Source organism: Pan paniscus, chromosome 1, assembly GCF_029289425.2.
Source record: "Pan paniscus chromosome 1, NHGRI_mPanPan1-v2.0_pri, whole genome shotgun sequence".
Classification (NCBI taxonomy): domain Eukaryota; kingdom Metazoa; phylum Chordata; class Mammalia; order Primates; family Hominidae; genus Pan; species Pan paniscus.
The window spans coordinates 187,097,738-187,117,083 of record NC_073249.2 but is presented as its reverse complement, the minus strand read 5'-3'; the positions used below and the strand labels follow the sequence as shown (position 1 = coordinate 187,117,083).

At 41.4% G+C, this 19,346-nt stretch overlaps 1 protein-coding gene, 1 non-coding gene and 1 pseudogene across 3 annotated transcripts in view; 2 read left to right on the top strand and 1 right to left on the bottom strand.

Annotated features, from left to right (window-relative positions):
- PPIE (peptidylprolyl isomerase E) overlaps nt 1-19,346 on the top strand; it is a 71,558-nt gene that overhangs the window by 12,211 nt on the left and 40,001 nt on the right. The window lies entirely within an intron of this gene.
- On the top strand, nt 13,285-14,579 carry LOC106634685 (coiled-coil domain-containing protein 25-like; annotated as a pseudogene).
- On the bottom strand, nt 19,004-19,065 carry LOC112438401 (U7 small nuclear RNA). Its single transcript, XR_003026828.1, has one exon. It is a non-coding gene; the product is annotated as a U7 small nuclear RNA (small nuclear RNA).

Sequence of the window (19,346 nt, the reverse complement as noted above, 5' to 3'; positions counted from 1 at the left end):
TCCTCTCAATATATTTTTGGTCATCTTTCTAAAACAATATACAAATTTTTTCTTTAAAAAATTGTTGTAATAACTATGTTTTCCACTTTATGTATGCATCATAGTTTATTTAATCAATCTACTCATGTTGGATTTTGAATTGTTAACAGTTCTCTATTATTAGAAATTATGGTATGGAGAATATCCTTGCGGATAAGCCTTAGCTCAGATTTATGATTTACTCCTAGGATAAATTGTAGAAGGATAAACTGCTGGATTGGGGGATATGAACTGTTTATAAATTTTTCATCAAGTGTTTTAACATGAAGTATGTTCTCATGGTATAAAATTCAAAAGGTACAAAAGGGTGCATAGTGAGATTTCTGTCCTTTCCCCCCACCTCCCCTCCCCATAAGTCCTCCAGCCATCCATTTCTCCTCCCCAAAGCTATCTCATATTACCAGGTATTAGGAACATCTTTAAGGTTATTGACATAAGCCATCTTATCAGATTGCACTCCAGAAAAGATGCAGTGTAGGAGAGTGCCTGTCTTGCAATGGCTTTGCTACAGTTTCATATTTTTAATTTGATTAATACTTTTACATTTAAATTTTGATAATATTTTATTTTATTTTATTTTATTTTTTGTGAGATGGAGTCTCGCTCTGTCACCCAGGCTGGAGTGCAGAGGCTCGATCTTGGCTCACTGCAAGCTCTGCCTCCCGGATTCACGCCATTCTTTTGTCTCAGCCTCCCAAGTAGCTGGGACTACAGGCGCCCGCCACCAAGTCCAGCTAATTTTTTTGTATTTTTAGTAGAGACGGGGTTTCACTGTGTTAGCCAGGATGGTCTCGATTTCCTGACCTCGTGATCCGCCTGCCTCGGCCTCCCAAAGTGCTGGGATTACAGGTGTTAGCCACCGCGCCCAGCCGATAATATTTTAAATTTTAATTTTACGTTTTCTTTTTCCTCTTTTCTAGTTACAAAATGCGTGTTCATTGTAGTAAATTTAAACAATAAAAGAGAATATAGGATAAAAAGTAAAAGTCCTCCCCTCCCACTCTACCCAATCCTGCTGCCTTCCTCAAGGGCATCTCTAGTTAAGTTTGGAGTCTTTTCTTTCCTTCTTTCCAGACCATTTGTTTCCCTTGCAAACACACAAACATCCCCTGAGCTTGCTCCTGATTCGTTCTATCATTCCCCTATTAATGGATATTTATAATTATCTTTCATGTCTCACTGTCAGAAACTTTGCTTTAGTGAACAAGCACGTATACTGAATCTCTTCTGTAGGGTTGGTTCCTAATATTGCTATCAGTAAACACACCCACTGCAGAATATGAAATTGGTTATTTCCCATATCTTGGCTCAAATTGGGTACCATCTATCTTTAAAGTTTGCCAGTTTGATAAAAAATTATATCTTGTCTTGATTTAACTTATATCCCCTGATAATTACTGAGGTTGAATATCTTTTCATTTAATTTTTGACTTTTCTTATTTATTTGTGACTGGCCTTTGTATACCCTTGGGCCAGTTTTCAATTGGGCTATCTTTTTCTTGTTAATTAGTATATCCTTATATGTTATAGGTAATTTTTTGCCTATCATATTTTCTCAGTCTGTGTTTTTTAGCTTTGTTTAGGAATTTTTTTTTTTTTTTTTTTTTTGGTATACAGAGACTTCTCATTTCACGTAGTAAAGTCTATCCATGTCTACATTTTCTTCTGGTATTTTTAGAATTTTATTTTGTATATTCAGACCCCTTCCTTCCTTCCTTCCTTCTTTTTTTCAGAGCCTCACTCTTCACCCAGGCTGGAGTGCAGTGGCATGATCTCAGCTCACTGCAACCTCTGCCTCCCAGGTTCAAGCGATTCTCATGCCTCAACCTCCCGAGTAGCTGGGACTACAGGCGCACACCACCATGCCTGGCTAATTTTTGTATTTCTAGTAGAGACAGGGTTTCACTATGTTGGCCCGGCTGGTCTCGAACTCCTGACCTCAGGTGATCTGCCCACCTCAGCCTCCCAAAGTGCTGAGATTACAGGTGTGAGCCACCACACCTGGCCTATTTTGTATATGCAGATCTTTGATCGATCTAGAATTTATTTTGAAATATGTTGTGAGGTAGGTACTCAACTTTATTTTTTCTCTTTTTGTTTTAAAAATCTATTTCTAAATGAGTTGAAATCATTTTTGTATGATCTAGATGCAAATAGAAAGACAGAACTTCCCCAGGAGAGGATTGTTGACAGCTTCATAGAGCCATGGTAGGCTAATGGTGATTTCTCTTTGACAATGTTCCTCACCCAAATTATTTTGGCCATACCTTGGGGTGCTCATTTTTGTAGAGACCTTGTCTCTGCAAAAATTACAAAGATTAGCTTGGCATACACTCACCCTGTGGCTAGGCATTAGTCCTAGCTACTTGGGAGGCTGAGGCGAGACAATCACTTGAGTCCAGCAGTTTGAGCCTTCAGTGAGCTATGATTGTGCCACTGCACTCCAGCCTGGGTGACAGCGCAAGACCCTATCTCTACCAACCAACCAACAAACAAACACCTTGTGATACCTGTGATTGTATTTTTTGTTGATTGTGTTTTTGTATTTAATATTGAAATAGTAACATACTAGTTGGTTTTATTGTTGGTACATTGTAATACTTAGAGTAAGTGTGTGGAGTTTTGTTGCCCTGTGATTTAGTTTCAGGGAAACTGGAGGTCAAAGGAGAAGAAGTCAAAGCAAGGTAGTTAATGAGGTTGAGTGAGACCTGTGGGATGTGGTGTGAGGAGCATTGGATGGGAAAGAAAAGGCCCCCAGGATAAAATAAACATGGAAAGGATGAGGACAAAGGGTTTGACTGTGTAATGGAAATGTTTTTTCTGTTTGAAAAGAACAAACAAAATACTGCTATAATTTGTATTCTGAAAGGAGAATTTGTAGGTGGGAAGAGACCTCTAACTAAATTATGCAATTCTGCCTGCGTTCTGCCGCCCACAGACACAGGCATTGTGCTGAACAGGGCTGCTAAATAGGTATGGACGGTGGAGATTGGGACAGTTGATAAAATATTAATAGTAACATGTTAGTTGGCAAATGGTAAATACTAACTGCAATAAATAGCAAAGTTAATTATTTATAAATCTAAGATATAACATAAACTCATTAGGACACATTCATGAACATTGATAAATGGGCCTCCTAAAATAGCAACTTCTCAGAAACATTAGCTGCACTATCTGCCACTTCGCCCACGTCACGGCAAACAGCACACGCTACATTGCTCATTTTTTATGGGGCACTCTGTGCTTTAGAGAAATCATGAGTTTACCTTTATCCTCAAATTGCTCACTTATTAGTGCTTCTAAATAACTTAGCCTTGACTTTGGTTTTATTGTTGGTGCATTATATTAAGTTGGTGCAAAACTAATAGCCATTATGTTTAATGGCAAAAACCGCATTACTTTTGCTCCAAATAATATTTATAGTTAAGTGTGCGGGGTTTTGTTTCCTTAAAAGATCCAGAACTTACAGGAAAATTGTAAAAAGAACACCCAGGATGAAGAGACAACAGTGTTTAGGTAACTGTTCCTTTTAAATATCATAAATAAAAATATTTTGGCTGGGCGTAGTAGTTCACCCCTGTCATCACAGCACTTCAGAAGGATCCCTTGAGGCCAGAACATTCGAGACCAGCCTGGGCAACATAGGGAGACCCCCGTCTCTACAAAAAAAAAATATAGAAAAATTCTCTGGGCACGGTGGTGCACACCTGTGGTCATAGCTACTCAGAAGGCTGAGGCGGGAGGATTGCTTGAGTCCAGGAGGTCAAGGCTGCAGTGAGCTATGATTGCAGCACTGCACTCCAGCCTGGGTAACAGAATGAGACCCTATCTCTACCAAAAAAATAAAAATAAAAATAAATAAAAATCAGAATCTGGGGGACAAAATTTTAAGAATATATTAATAAGGAAAATCAATACTATGTAAAAGTCACAACAGCCTGGAAATGACTTTGATGCTATAGATAATTCATTGAAAATAAACCAAATAACTTGTCTTTCTAGAAGGAAAACAGACTTCTTATTTCAACAAAAATTATAAGTAGATGATAAGTGCTAGTGAAGTAAATGTGGGATGAAAAGGTGCCCAAATGTGATTAAAAGTTGAAAGTTGCTCAACTTGTGTGGCACTTAAACCATTCAGAATGGCAATTACATTCTGTTAAAGCTCATGATTTGTATCAGTCAGGATTAAATCAGACAAGCAGAAACACGGAAAAGGGAATTTATTATAGAGATTAGTCCTTACACAGTTGTGGGGATTTGTTTAGGACATAGGTGGATTATCTTTGCTCCCCCATGCCCAGGGCCTCGGCTGGGAAAATTTGACAGCTGAGGGCTAAAATCATCTGGGGACATTGTCACACACATCATCAGGTGTTTGACACTGGCTGTTGATGTTGACACCGGTGCCGTTGAGGTATGGAATGTAACTGAGATCTGACCAATGGAATGTGAATGAAAGTGATGTGTGTCTCTTCCAGGCCTGGCCCATACAAACCTCTCATGCATCATGCTTTCTCCCCTCCATTTATCAGCTGAGTGAAGAGGACTTCAACAATAGACAGGAAGGCAAAATCCTAAGGTGGAAGAAGTCTGGGTCTCTGAATGACTGTGTAGACTAAAGCCCTCACCAACCTGCCTCAGGTTGTGACATGAATGAGAAACAACTTTCTATGAAGTTAAGCCATTTACCTTTTTGGAGTTGTTTGTTACAGCAGCTAATGCTGATTACCTTAATAACCATTTATCAAGGGAATCAACATTACCTGGTTATTTACTGAAGTTACACATCACCAGAGATTTTCACCTGGTGTGTGATCTGGAGCTGCAAACATCCATGGTGATTCTCACCATGACAACTGTTACATAAGCGCTTTTTATAATCGCCATAGCAGGGGTTGGCCCTGTAACTCCTATTACCTAAAATGTGTGATACGGTTTGGCTGTGTCCCCACCCAAATCTTGTCTAGAACTGTAGTTCCCATAACTCCCATGTGCTGTGGGAGGGACTCAATGGGAGGTAATTGAATCATGGGGGCGGTTACCTCCAAGCTGTTCTTGTGATAGTGAGTGAGTCTCACCAGATCTGATAGTTTTATAAGGGGCTTTCCCCCCCACCTCGCTCTGCACTTCTCCTTGCTGCCTCCATGTGAAGAAGGACATGTCCTGAGGCTTCCCCAGCCCTGTGGAACTGTGAGTCAATTAAACCTCCCAGCAGCTCCAGGCCCACCACTGGCTCCCCACCCCACCTTACCTCTGGTCCCATTTCATCATCCTCGCCCCATCCTTCCCTCCCTTCTGCGACCCTGGCCTGTATTAGAGCACTCTTGAGAAACAGAACCAATGGGATGCATTAGACAGAGAGATATTTATTTTATATTTATTTATTTATTTGAGACGGAGTCTTGCTCTATAGCCCAGGATGGAGTACGGTGGTGTGATCTTGGCTCACTGCAACCTCCGCCTCCTGGGTTCAAGCAATTCTCCTGCCTCAGCCTCCCAAGTAGCTGGGTTTACAGGTGCGCGCCACCACGCCTGGCTAATTTTTGTATTTTTTAGTAGAGTCGGGGTTTCACCATATTGGCCAGGCTGGTCCTGAACTCCTGACCTTGTGATCCACCTGCCTCAGCCTCCCAAAGTGCTGGGATTACAGGCGTGAGCCAGCGCACCCAGCTGAGAGATTTATTTTAAGGAATTGGCTTGTGTGATATGGGGACAGGCAAGTCTGAAATCCACAGGGCAGGTTGGCAGCCTGGAAATTCAGGAAGAGTTGATGCTGCATTCTCAAGTGAGAAGGCTGGAAACTCGAACAGAATTTTGATGTTGCAGTCTGGAGACAGAAATCCTTCTTCCTCGGCATATCTCAGTCTTTATTTATTTATTTTGGAGACAGGGTCTCACTCTGCCGCCCAGGCTGGAGTGCAGTAGCGTCATCACAGCTCACTGCAGCCTCAACCTCCTGTATTCAAGCAATCCTCTCATCTCAGCCTCTCCAGTAGCTGGGACTATAGGCATGAGCCACCACGCCTGGCTAATTTTTGTATTTTTAGTAGAGACAGGGTTTCCTCACATAGCCCAGGATGGTCTCGAAGTCCTGAGCTCAAGCGATCCACCTGCCTCAGCCTCTCAAAGTGCTGGGATTACAGGCGTGAGCCACTGCTCCCAGCCCCTCAGTATTTATTTTTAATTGGCTAGTTCGAATAATTTAAACAGGCTCCAAAGCTGTCCTTAGGTGTCTGGTACCCTGGGGTGATTAGGGCAGGCAGATAGTGACCTGACCTCAGCTTGGGAGAGACCAGTTGAGTAGATGGTTGTGTTTATGGGCTTTGAATGGGTTACTTCGCATAAGAAAAGCGTGCTCTAGGATGTTGTTTGCAATCTCTAGGAATTAGCTAGCAAGGGAGAGACAGTCCATGCAGGGTAAGGCCCCAAGTTCAACTGATGGGCCCAACCACTTTATAGAGGGGAGTCTGCTTTACTAAAAGTTTATGAGTTTCAATGCTGATCACAGGCCAGACACAGCAGCTCATACCTGTAATCCCAGCTCAAGATGGGAGGATCACTTGAGCCCGAGACTTCGAGGTTACAGTGAGCCATGATTGTGCCACTGCACTCCAGCCTGTGCAACAACAGATCAAGACCTTCTCTTAAAAAAAATGTGGATCACATGCAAAAAATTACCTTCATAGCAACAGCTAGACTGCTAGACTGTTGTTTGTCCGAACAACTGGGCACCACAGCCTGGCCAAATTAACACAAAATTAACATCACATGGCCCCTTTGCCATTCCTTGAAGGCAGGCGTTGTCCTGTCTCAGAGAGTGATTCCCAAATATCTGCGTAGCTGGCTCCCTCTCCTCCTTTGGAATTTGCTGGATATTGCCTTGGTGCAGTCGCTTCCGATAGGCCCCTTTTGCATGGCAAGCCCTCCTCCAGCCCCAGCACTCCCAGTCCCCCTCCGCTGGGCTTCTTTGTGTGTTGTCTCAGCTGAGTCATGCCTCAAAGGTGCAGTTTTCTACTCTGGTATGTTCTAGTCATGAATGCCTGGACGATAACCCATTTAACAGTCAGGACGTTATCTAACTTGCACACTGTGCTGGCGATTAAGCTGTCATCTCTCTGCTCCAAACCCTCCTTTCTATGACCTGCTTTGTGAAGCTGGGCTGGGACTCTGAAAACCACATTTCTGCTTTGCTGGCTGTTAGGCTTTGTCAATAGGGGATGCTCCAGGGTGTTTTAATGGAACCCGGATTTGCATTTGTTTTAATCAGGTATTGTAAGACAAGCAGACTTGGAAGGGAATGTCATGAAGGAAGAGGTTTACTCACAGTTCCCTAGAAATGGGAGACATGAGATACCATGGATGTCGGGGTAGGGGCACAGAGAAGCCCCGGGGTTGGTCAGGAGGCAGAAGGAACAAGGGGAAAATGTGGGCAAGAGTTTTTATTGTGATTTTCATTGGAAAGAACAGCCAAGGTAGGGTAAGTAGGCCTAGAATTGGCTTGTTTGAATAATTTCAACAGGCTCCTAAGAAGCTGTCCTTAGGTGTCTGGTACCGGGGCCTGGGGTCATTAGGGCAGGCGGATAGTGACCTCAGCTTAGGAGAGGCTTGGTTAGCGTAGGTAGTTGTGGTTATGGGCTCTGGATGGGTTACTTTGCATAAGAAAGGCGTGCTCTAGGTTAAGTTGTTTACTATCTTTAGGAATTAGCTAGCGAGGGAGAGACAGTCCCTGCAGGATCAGTAAGGCCCCAAGTTGTCAAAACATCGAATAAAAGAAAATAAAAAGACATGATTAATACACAGGGAGAGAGCGCATGCAATGATGGGGATGGAAGAAGAAACTTACTTCTTCCGTTGGTTCCCTGTGAATTTCCTGTGGGCTGTCTGATGGCCTGTATTTTCAGCGAGCATCACTCCAGCAAAGCTTCTATTCTACTCCCTGGCAGCAGCAGCGCCTTCCTGGAGCAGCAGCTGAGACCAGTTGCTCTGCAATTCTCTCCAGAATTAACTCTGCAATTTCCCACCACTTGCAGAGTCAGCCCCAATGTGGTCTTCTCAGAGACACCAGCACCAGCCAGACAGTGCACTATCCCCAAGAGGCCTGGGTCTCAGCCCCATGGAACCCTCTTCCAGGTTCAAAGGCACCAGCATCATCCAAGCAGCAGCCACCCATCCTCAGAGATGAGTTTCAGCTCTGGAGTCCCTTCTTCTAAACTTACAAATTTTAATAATTCAAACCTCTTCTCCCAGTTCCCTCAGTCTTAGGAGTGGTAGCTACTCATCCATAATATGTTGGTGTGTTGTTATTTGAGAGACAGGGCCTTGCTTTGTTGACAAGGCTGGAGTGCAGTGGCGTGAAGACAGCTCAATGCAGCCTTGATATCCTGGGTCAAGCAATCCTCATGCCACAGCACCCTGAGTAGCTGGGACTACAGGCATGCGCCACCACGCCCAGCTGTTTTTTGTTTTTTGTTTTTTGTTTTTTGTTTTGTAGAGAGAGGGTCTCACTATGTCGTGCAGGCTGGTCTCAAATTTGGTGGTTTTCCTTTTTCTTTTTTCTTCTCTTTTAGTGACTTCATTCACAACTTTATATCTAGTTAGCAATTATTTATATTCAATTCTCTTTGTTCACATGGTGGTATTCTGTCTCATTGGACCATAGCTGCTTGAGAAATTGGTCTCAGGAGTGGTCCCAAGAAATAACTCCTCAAAAATGTGTTTTTGTGTGTGTGGTTTTTTTTGTTATTGTTTTTGTTTGTTTGTTTGTTTGAGATGGAGTCTCGCTCTCTCGCCCAGGCTGGAGTACAATGGTGTGATCTCAGCTCACTGCAACCTCCACCTCTCGGGTTCAAGCGATTCTCCTGCCTCAGCCTCCTGAGTAGCTGGGATTAGAGGCATGAGCCACCATGCCTGGCTAATTTTGTATTTTTAGTAGAGACGGAGTTTCTCCATGTTGGCCAGGCTGGTCTCGAACTCCCGACCTCAGGCGATCCTCCCACCTCGGCCTCCCAAAGTGCTGGGATTACAGGCGTGAGCCACGGCACCCTGCCGTGATATTACTTTAATGTGTTCTTGGGCTTGAACTCAGTGCTGAGCTCCACTGGCAATGGAAAATGGCATGCTAGCAATCCATGGCATACAGTGACATTATGATTAATCACATAATTGCCTGTGGTTGATTGTGATGAAGTGCCTATTACAAGTGCCTTGGGGGACAAGGTGGCTGTTTCACTTGGTCATTATGGCAGTGATGATGACTGCAAGAACTATTTGGGATGTGGGATGGATTCTTTTGAATGCACTAGAGTGCTTATAGAAAGAAATGACAAGCTCCACTGAAAATTCACTTGGGACTATGACTAAATTTGAGAAGTAATTAACATGTCTTAGAAGTGGATGATATGAATGTCTCCCAAAAATGGATACAGTAATTATTGCAACTTTGCATCTCTTCGTTTTTGGGGAGAGGATTTGTTTATATGAAAGGTAGTTGTATCTTGTTAGACAGAAAGGCGGTTGTTTTTATTGTCTTGAAAAGTTGACATATATGGAGAAAGATGTAAAAATATGTGCACATGGATCTTGAATAGCTGAACCAATGGACTATGCTGGTTCTTAAGCTCTTGTCTATTGCTTCAACTCATCCTTCTGTACTCTGCACCATGAAGCTGGGTCAGGGACTCTGCAAACTGTATTTCTGCATTGCCAAAAGCAGGCTTTCTGTTAGGCTGTGTTGATGGGTAGTACAAGAGGGAGACTGCAAGGCTGAAGGAGGAAGGAATTGGTTTCTTTCCTTGGTCTTCCTGAACTTGTGAGCATTACCTAGCTACACTTCCTCACCTGGGCCACAATGAGGTAGGAGGCAGGACTCAACTCCAGAAATGGGGCTCAGACACTGCACCAGATTGAGGACTAGCTAAAACAGCGTAGGGGTGGAAGCCGCTTTCCAATCAAACACGCCCACCATGTACCATGTCAATTTATCATTGTCATGACAACACCAGGGAGTTACCACCTCTTTCCATGGCAATGACCCAATGACCCAAAATTACTATGCCTTCCCTAGGAATTTCTGCACAAACTGCCCCTTGATCTGCATCCAATTAAAAGTGGGTATAAATATGACTGCAAAACTGCCCTGAGCTGCTGCTCTCCGCCTCCAGTGTAGCCTTGCTCAGAAGGAGCAGTCACAGAGTTGCAACACTGTAACACCACTAGAGCTGTAACACTGCTTCTTCAGTAAAGCTGTTTTCTTCTATCTCTGGCTTACCCTTGAATTCTTTCCTGGGCAAAGCCAAGAACCCTCATGGGCTAAGCTCCACTTCCGGGCTCGCTTGCCTTGCATCAGCTGCAGTTCCTTCCTGTGGAGGTTGCTGAATCCAGTTTGCAAATTTCCCAACATTTGCAGAGCAGCCTTATTGTGCTTCATTCAGAAACTCCAACAGCTGAGTGGCACCTCTTCCTCAGAGATCTGAGGTGCAGCTCTGCAGGGCCCCTCGGCTAAGCTTTTTTTGTTTTGTTTTTTGGTTTTTGGTTTTTTTTTTTTTTGAGATGGAGTCTCGCTCTGTAGCCCAGGCTGGAGTACAGTGGTGTGATCTTGGCTCACTGCAACCTCCACCTCCTGGGTTCCAGCAATTCTCCTGCCTCAGCCTCCCGAGTAAGCTGGGTTTACAGGTGCGCGCCACCACGCCTAGCTAATTTTTGTATTTTTTAGTAGAGACGGGGATTCACCATATTGGCCAGGCTGGTCCTGAACTCCTGACCTTGTGATCCACCTGCCTCAGCCTCCCAAAGTGCTGGGATTACAGGCATGAGCCACTGCACCAGGCCGACAAGGATTCTTTATATTAAATTTTCTCTGCTCAAATAACTGCTGTGGTTTCTGTCTTCTGATTAGACCCTTCCTGATTCAAACACCTTAGCATCCTTTGGATGGAGAATTGTGTCTGATATAATAGATGCTATAAATGATGTTTGTTGAATTAATGACAGTGACATTTAGTAAGTTCTTGCCACCTCAGGCTTTGTTCTACATGTGTCATCTCATTTCATCATTAAAGTAATCTTATGAGATAGGAACTATTTTCCCTAATAAAAGACAAAATAAATACTGATATGTAGTGAGTATTAAACTGAGTGTACTGCTAGGTAAGGCAGAGGAAGCCTGATCCAATACAAAGTTCGGCCATGCACGATTGGGTCTTCAGATTAAATGTTAAAGAATAACTCAGGACAATTACCTAAGCATTGAGAGTTTCCTTTTTTTTTTTTTAAACAGTATTTTATTTTATTTTGTATTTTTGTGGGTACATAGTAGGTGTATATATTTATGGGGTACATGAGATATTTTGATACAGGCATGCAATGTGTAATAATTACATCAGGGTAAATGGGGTATTCATCACCTCAAGCATTTATCATTTGTGTTACAAACAATCCAATTATACTTTTTTTTGTTTGTTTGAGATGGAGTTTCACTCTTGTCGCCCAGGCTGGAGTGCAATGGCGTGTTCTAGGCTCACTGCAACCTCTGCCTCCCGGGTTCAAGCTATTCTCCTACCTCAGCCTCCTGAGTAGCTGGGACTACAGACGCGTGCCACCATGCCTGGCTAATTTTTTTTGTATTTTTAGTAGAGATGGGGGTTTCACCACGTTGGCCAGGCTGGTCTCAAACTCCTGACCTCAGGTGATCCACCCGCCTCGGCCTCCCAAAGTGCTGGGATTACAGGCGTGAGCCACTGCACCCAGCCTAATTATACTCTTTTAGTTATTTTTAAATGTACAATTAAATTATTATTGACTATCGTCCCTCTGTTGTGCTATCAAATACTAGATCTTATTCATTATTTCTAACTATTTTTGTACCCATGAAGCTTCCCCATTTCCTCCCCCCACACTCCCCACTACCTTTTGCAGCCTCTGCTAATCATCCTTCTACTCTCTATCACCATGAGTTCAATTGTTTTAATTTTTAGCTCCTACAAATGAGTGAGAGTGAGAACATGTGAAGTTTGTCTTTCTGTGCCTGGCTCATGTCGCTTAACATAATAACCTCCAGTTCCATCCATGTTGTTGTAAATGACAGAATCTCATTCTTTTTTTACGGCTAAATAGTACTCAACTGTATATGTACCACATTTTTAAAAATCCATTTGTTTGTTGATGGACACAGAAGTTGTTTCCAAATCTTGGCTATTATGAATAGTGCTACAATAAACATGAGAGTGCAGATACCTCTTCGAAATACTGATTTCCTTTCTTTTGGGTATATTCCCATCAGTGGGATTGCTGGGTCATGTGGTAGCTCTATTTAGATTTTTGAGGAAACTCCAAACTGTTCTCCATAGTGGTTGTACTAATTTACATTCCCACCAACAGTGTATGAGGGTTTCCCATTTCTCCACATCCTCACCAGCATTTGTTATTGCCTGACTTTTGGATAAACGCCATTTTAATTAACTGGAGAGAGATGATATCTCATTGTAGTTTTGATTTGCATTTCTATGATGATCAGTGATGTTGACTACTCTTTCATATAAGCATTAAGGGTTTACTTTTAGGTGAGTAGTATACAAGGAAGAGCAGGCCTCATGAAGACTGACACCCAGTCCAAAGGCAAGGGTGGGCTTCTACGGGCAAAAGCCACACAGTTTCATAAGGAGAGGTGATTGGTTTAAATAAGTCTTTAGCTTGTCCTCTCAGGATTATTTGACTGTAATGGAACTGAGCCCCAATTCCATCTGTGCTTTTTTGAAACTTTATTGACCCAGTAAGTCCACGAAGTTGAATCCAAATAAACACCTGAGGCACAAATCGCAAACACAAGAAGTTCCTCATCAGGTTAGGGTTTTTGTTTGTTTGTTTGTTATGGGTTTTTTTCTGATTCTGATCAATTTTCCCAGAAGCAGTTGCTTTGGTGCCTTCTTCTGGGACCCTAACTGATTGATTTTTGCATTTTATTACTCATCCAGGCTCAGAGTCAAGCAGGGTGTAAGTCCATCTACACATGCTCAAAGCTTAGCAAAAATTTCCTTTATCATCTCACTTTTACAGGTGGACCTGTGCCACAGAGGAATTAAGTAACCTTCCCATGGTCACATAGCTGGTAAGTCATAGAGCCAGACTTTGGTAGGTGTGGTAGGTAATTTATTTTTCATGTGAATCAATTTCCCGCTGCCATTCTAACCTTTACGTACCCCTATGGGCCAATCCTTCCTAGTCAAGCAGGTTGACTTCAGAATTAGTGCATTTAACCACTTTGCTGGACTGCTTCGAGGAGAAAAAGAGACAGAGAGGGGAAGGGAGGGAAGAAGAGAGAAGGAGGGCGTTCCTCTGTGTGTATTAAGAGCATGTACTTTAGTGGCAAATAGATGTAGGTTAAAATCCCAGATATGGGTGAATTGAGCGCTGCTGCTGGGCGGTAGAGTCACTGCACCGCCGCCGGGACCATGGTGTTCTACTTCACCAGCAGCAGCATTAACTCATCCCAGTACACTATTTACATGGGAAAGGATAAATATGAAAATGAAGATCTGATCAAGCACGGCTGGCCTGAAAATATCTGGGAGAGAACATAGAAGACATTCCAAAGGAAGTGCTGATGGACTGTGCCCACCTTGTGAAAGCCAGTAGCATTCAAGGCTGCAAGATGAACGTTAATGTGGTATATACGCCGCAGTCTAACCTGAAGAAAACAGCTGGCATGGATGTGGGGCACATAGGTTTTCACAGGCAGAAGGATGTAAAAATTGTGACATGGGAGAAAAAAGTAAATGAGATCCTGAACCGATTAGAAAAGACCAAAGTGGAGCGGTTCCCAGACCTAGCAGCAGAGAAAGAATGCAGAGATCGTGAAGAGAGGAATGAGAAAACAGCCCAAATTCAGGAAATGAAAAGGAGAGAAAAAGAAGAAATGAAGAAGAGGGAAATGGATGAACTTAGGAGCTATTTACCACTAATGAAAGTTGAAAATATGTCTTCAAATCAGGATGGCAATGATTCAACTGAATCCATGTAAAAGGAGAAAAGGACCTTTGAAAGATGTGAATGTAGAGACAATTGCAGACCTTTTGGTTTCATCTGTATTCTGAAGTATAAAATACAACCAAAATTCTACCTTCATCCTACCCAGAAATTATTGATTTTGGAGTTTAAAAAAAATTGTACCTTTTTTGCTGACAGAAAAGGATCAGATATGTATAAAATAGTTGAACTTGACAGCATATAACTTAAAGCGAAAATGTTTTTGCCAGAACATGTCTTGGTACTTTGTGAAAGCTGGCTGCCCTTGTTCTTGAGATTGACTTTAAAATGAACCACTCTGAAAAGTACTTCTGTTGCTGTGATCTATCCCTGAAAACAGATGTCTTGAAACACTTTTCATATTCTTAAAATAATCTTCACTTCTGTTAAGAAGAACATGTTGGTGGGTAATTATGCGAATGTTTCCCTGTCCCTGATTTCCCGATTAGAAAAAAGGGCATATGGGTTTTGAAAAAGAGATTTTCAGAAGATTGTCAGCTTCAGTATTCACGTTCCATCGTGTCATCTGGGTCTGTTAGTGTAGTGACCCACAGCACAGTCTGTCCCAGCTTTTACGTCCTTGCTTCTTCTGAGCAGGGCCTCCTCCATCTTAGTATCATCATATTTAAAGAAATTGATGGTGTTCATCAAGGTGGGGCCTGTGGCAGTTGTTGCCTGAGCACCAAGTAACCCAAGCCACCTATGCAACAACTTCTGGGCTCTGGAGTAATTTCTCAGCATTGAAGGTAAAATAGGAAGGAATGCTCTGTTGATCATTTGGCAGATGTAGGTTACCTGATTTGTGCCTTGGGATGCAGCATGAAGCAGAAGTCCATATTGCAATTATGATTTTAGAAGGAAATAAGCATTTCACTAGCCAGCCAAGTAATTATATTCTTTACCTTGAAATCATATTTGAGTTGTAGCCCCAGAGTTCAATTTCTCATTGTAGATTCAGTAACTTACTATATAACATTACTTCTCACTTGAACCACTCACTATCTGTTGTGATTCTGAGCAGAAGATGTCTTTTGATTGCAGTATGTAAGGGAACCCCTGTAGAAGGAGACAAAACAAGAAGAAAGAGAACAAAGCCTGCAGGACCAGAGGCATACAGGTGGACATTTTACTCACACCCACAGCAGCAAGAATGACCTCCTGCAGCAGATATTCCACCTGTAATAGCGCTTTGGAATTCTGGGCAAAACCAAAAGGCTAGTGTTTCCAAATATTCCATGTTGGTGTATGGGGTTGAACTGGAAAATTCCCTGAGGCATGATTCATTGGCCAAATTTTGATAGGGTTTAGAAGATGACTTTAGAGATGAGTGGTTTTGTGTACGTGTCTAATGATATTCAGCTTGACGTTCTGCAATTTTAAAAGTTATAATAAAGTATAATTTTTTATCTGAAAAAAATCCCAGATCTGCTTTTTGCTATTTACAAGTTATGTGAACTAAGCAAATTATTTAGATTTTCTAAGGCTCAGTCTCTTCATCTGTAAAAATGAGAGAAAAAAAAAAAGTACATAACCTAAAAGGGCAGTTTATTCTAGATGGGTTTTTAAAACAGCATACCAATTTATGATCCATGACTGCCCCCTAGAGGTAAAATTAAAATACTGCTCCATAATTGTGCTAAATATAATCCCGGAAAGAAGGTACAGACTACAGCTGTGATTATAGGTTCAAGTTGACAGCAAGACTCATGAGACAGAAATAAATTGTAACCTAGAATACAAGGCAGAAGATATGGCAGATGCTACATCTTTATCTCACCAGGTGGCCCAGCAGCTACCCAAGTACACATGTCCTGTTGTCATTCATCCACAGGGCAATTACAGCTGCCACGGGCTAGCCAAGGTGTGCAGCGATCACTTTGACTCATAGAACCTAAAGCCTTAGTCAGGCGCAGTGGCTCATACCTGTAATCCCAGCACTTTGGGAGGCTGAGGCAGGAGGATCTCTTGGGCCTAGTCTGAGACCAGCCTGGGTCTCAGGCAAGGCCCTGTCTCTTTAAATAAATAAATAAGTAAATAACCTGAAACCTCTATTTCTCACCAATATTTCCTGCCATTCCCGGTTGCATACGCTCATGACCTGTATGCTCACTGACAATGCCTCCAGACCCATGCGCAGTTCCACACAATTGTGTAGTCAGCATACACAACATCCCCTGTTTATGTTAACTCTGCAGTTTCCAAGGAAACAGTATTGTGGAAGACCAAGGTCAGTGTCAGGCAGGCTTGCATCAGCCCCAGCCTGATATTAATTTTCCCTTTACTCACAGAAGCATAATTTAACATTAAGAAATGTTTCCCTGTGATTTGCCAATTAAGTGATAAAGGAGAAAAATCATACAATCCTCTCAAAAATGCAAAAAACATCATTCAACAAAACTAAATGTGGATTCATAATTTTTAAAAAACCCTTAACAAATTAGGAATAGAAGGGAACTTTTTCAACCTGTTAAAGGGTATCTACCCCAAACATAAACTTTATGCTTGAAAGTTTGGAAGTATTTCCATTAAGTCAGGAACAAGATTGCTATCAGCATTATTATTCACCATTATACTGGAGCTCCTAGCCAATGTAATAAGAGAAATAAACAAGAAGTGTTAACATAGAAAAAGAGAACACTATCCATATTTGCAGGTGATATTACAGTCAATGAGAAAATCCAAGAGAATATAGAGAAAAACTATTTAAACTAATAAGAGTATTAGGCATAAAATATACCATTCCCAGGGTTGATAACAACTCTAAGGCATCTAGGACTATATCTCATAAAGGATATACTAGACCTTCATAGAGGACAATACAAAATGTTTTTAAATATATAAAAAGAATATGAATAAAATAATAAATGGAGAGATATTGATGGGAATACTTACTATTATAAAGGTATCACTTCTCTCCCAAAATAAACCTACAAATTAAATTCATTCCAATACAAACTCAGCAGGATTTTTTGTTGTAACTGGATTAACAGGTCCTAAAGTTCATATGAAAGAGTAAATGTCCATGAACATGCAAGATACTTCTGAAAAAAAGAATAAAATACCAGATATAACGAATGAATGTTAAACTACAGAAATTAAATAGAGTACAGTCAATTCAGACCAACCTAAAGGGGTAGAGAGCCCAGATACAGTCCAAACACATTGGTCTTTTAATCACCTACAAAGCCTCACATGATCTGACCTCATCTCTCCAGCCACTTGCCTCAGCTCACTCCACTTCAGCCACACTGGCCTTGCTATTCCTTGAACTTGCCAGGCCAGGCCAGTGTGGGCTCTTGACACTGACTTTTCCCTCTGTCTGGAATACTGTTTATACAGATAATTCCCTTACCTACTTCTGGTCTGCATTCCCATATAACCTTCTCAATGAGACCCACCCTGACTTCTCCATTTAGAATCATCACTCATGTCCCTAAATCAGATCCTTCTTGCCCTTCTCTACTTTTTCTCCACCCCTCACAGAACTTATCACCTTCTAACACTCCAAATAATTTACTTATTGTGCTCATTGTTTTTAAAAATCCATCTGCCCCTGCTAGAATGTAAGCCCCACAAGGGTATAGATCTCTGTTTTGTTAGATCTCAAGTACTTTAACAGTTCCTGGCATATAGTAGGCACTCAATAAATACCAGTGGAATAAATCAATGGAACAAGGGCATTTCCAGTAGTAATAAATGCTATAAAGCAAATAACACAGGGGCATGTGACAGAATAACTGGGGCAGGCTTCTATAAATTGATTAATCAGGGAAGAACCCTCTGACTGAGTGACTTGTAGTGGTAGGCTGGTAAATATTTAGCAACTGACTCCAAAACAAAAGCCCTGATTTATAGCTTTTGCCTATTTCCATGGTGTAAATATTCCCACCATGGCCAATTCGAAGTTACTAGCATAACATAACTGAATAGGGAGTTGGAAAGAGATGCACACACCTGGCTCTCACAAGCCAATGCAAGCCAGCTCCAACACACCACTGCACTTGTATGGAATGGGAGAGCTCCATACAGGATTCTTGAGTGAATCACTAGAATGTAAACTCGATGAGAATGGGATTTCCTGTGTCCTCAGCACCTAGAATATTTCCTGGTGTATTACATTTGCTTAGTAAATACTTCTTGAACGACTGAATGACTGAATACATACATAAGTGTAGGAATTTCTTCATTCACTTTTACCCAAGTGAGTACCTAGCTTATTTGCCACCTGGAATGGATAATTTTTTTACTGTCCCTCTTTTTCATATGACAAAATCATTTTCAGTAAAATCATGAAATAAAATGAATAATAATAATAATAGGCTGGGCATGGTGGCTCACACCTATAATCCCAGCACTTTTGGAGGCCGAGGCGGGTGGATCACCTGAGGTCAGGGGTTCAAGACCAGCCTGGCCAACATGGTGAAACCCCGTCTCTACTAAAAATACAAAAATTAGCTGGGGGTGGTGGCGGGCGCCTGTAATCCCAGATACTCAGTAGGCTGAGGCAGGAGAATCACTTGAACCTGGGAGGCGGAGGTTGCAGTGAGCCAAGATCGCGCCATTGCACTCCAACCTGGGCGACAAGAGTGAAACCGTGTCTCAAAAAAATAATAATAGTAGTAATAATAAGTCCCAGAAATTAAAAAGCAGATAGTAAGAACTTTTGTCTAAATAAATAAATAAATAAATGCCAATATAAATGAATATTACAATACAAAAAGGAAAAGAGTAATTAATGAATAATTTTAATTACCTTAATGTGTTTTTTGAAAAAAGGAAAAAACCTACTTATTTTGTTCTGTAATGGTAATTAATATTACAATTATGATTTTTGAGCCTTAACTTCTGCAAATTTGTCAATGACTGTGTCTAAATTTATCTTTTTTGCAGCCTTATGTTCAATAGACAGTACAGACAGATTTTTCTTTTTCTTTTTGTGGGGGATTTTCTAGTAAAAAATGGAAAACCTGCTAGACAAATTCTTAAAAAGCTATAACACAGATAAATTTTTCTATCTTCACTCAGAGTTGATTGAAAAACCCATTTTATTAATTTCAAATTTAAAAAGGTTGTTTCACATGAAGCAACATACATACAAATACTTAGGAAAAGTCTTAAACATAGGACAAATTTGTCAAAGACTCGTAAAAACCCCATCTCACAAATTCCAGAGATTAAAATTCTGTCCATGTATTTATTCATTGGAACCTACTCAAGTAACTTTCAAATGTCTCCTCAGTTAAAAAAATTCCATTAAAATATATTTACCAGAAAATTTATCA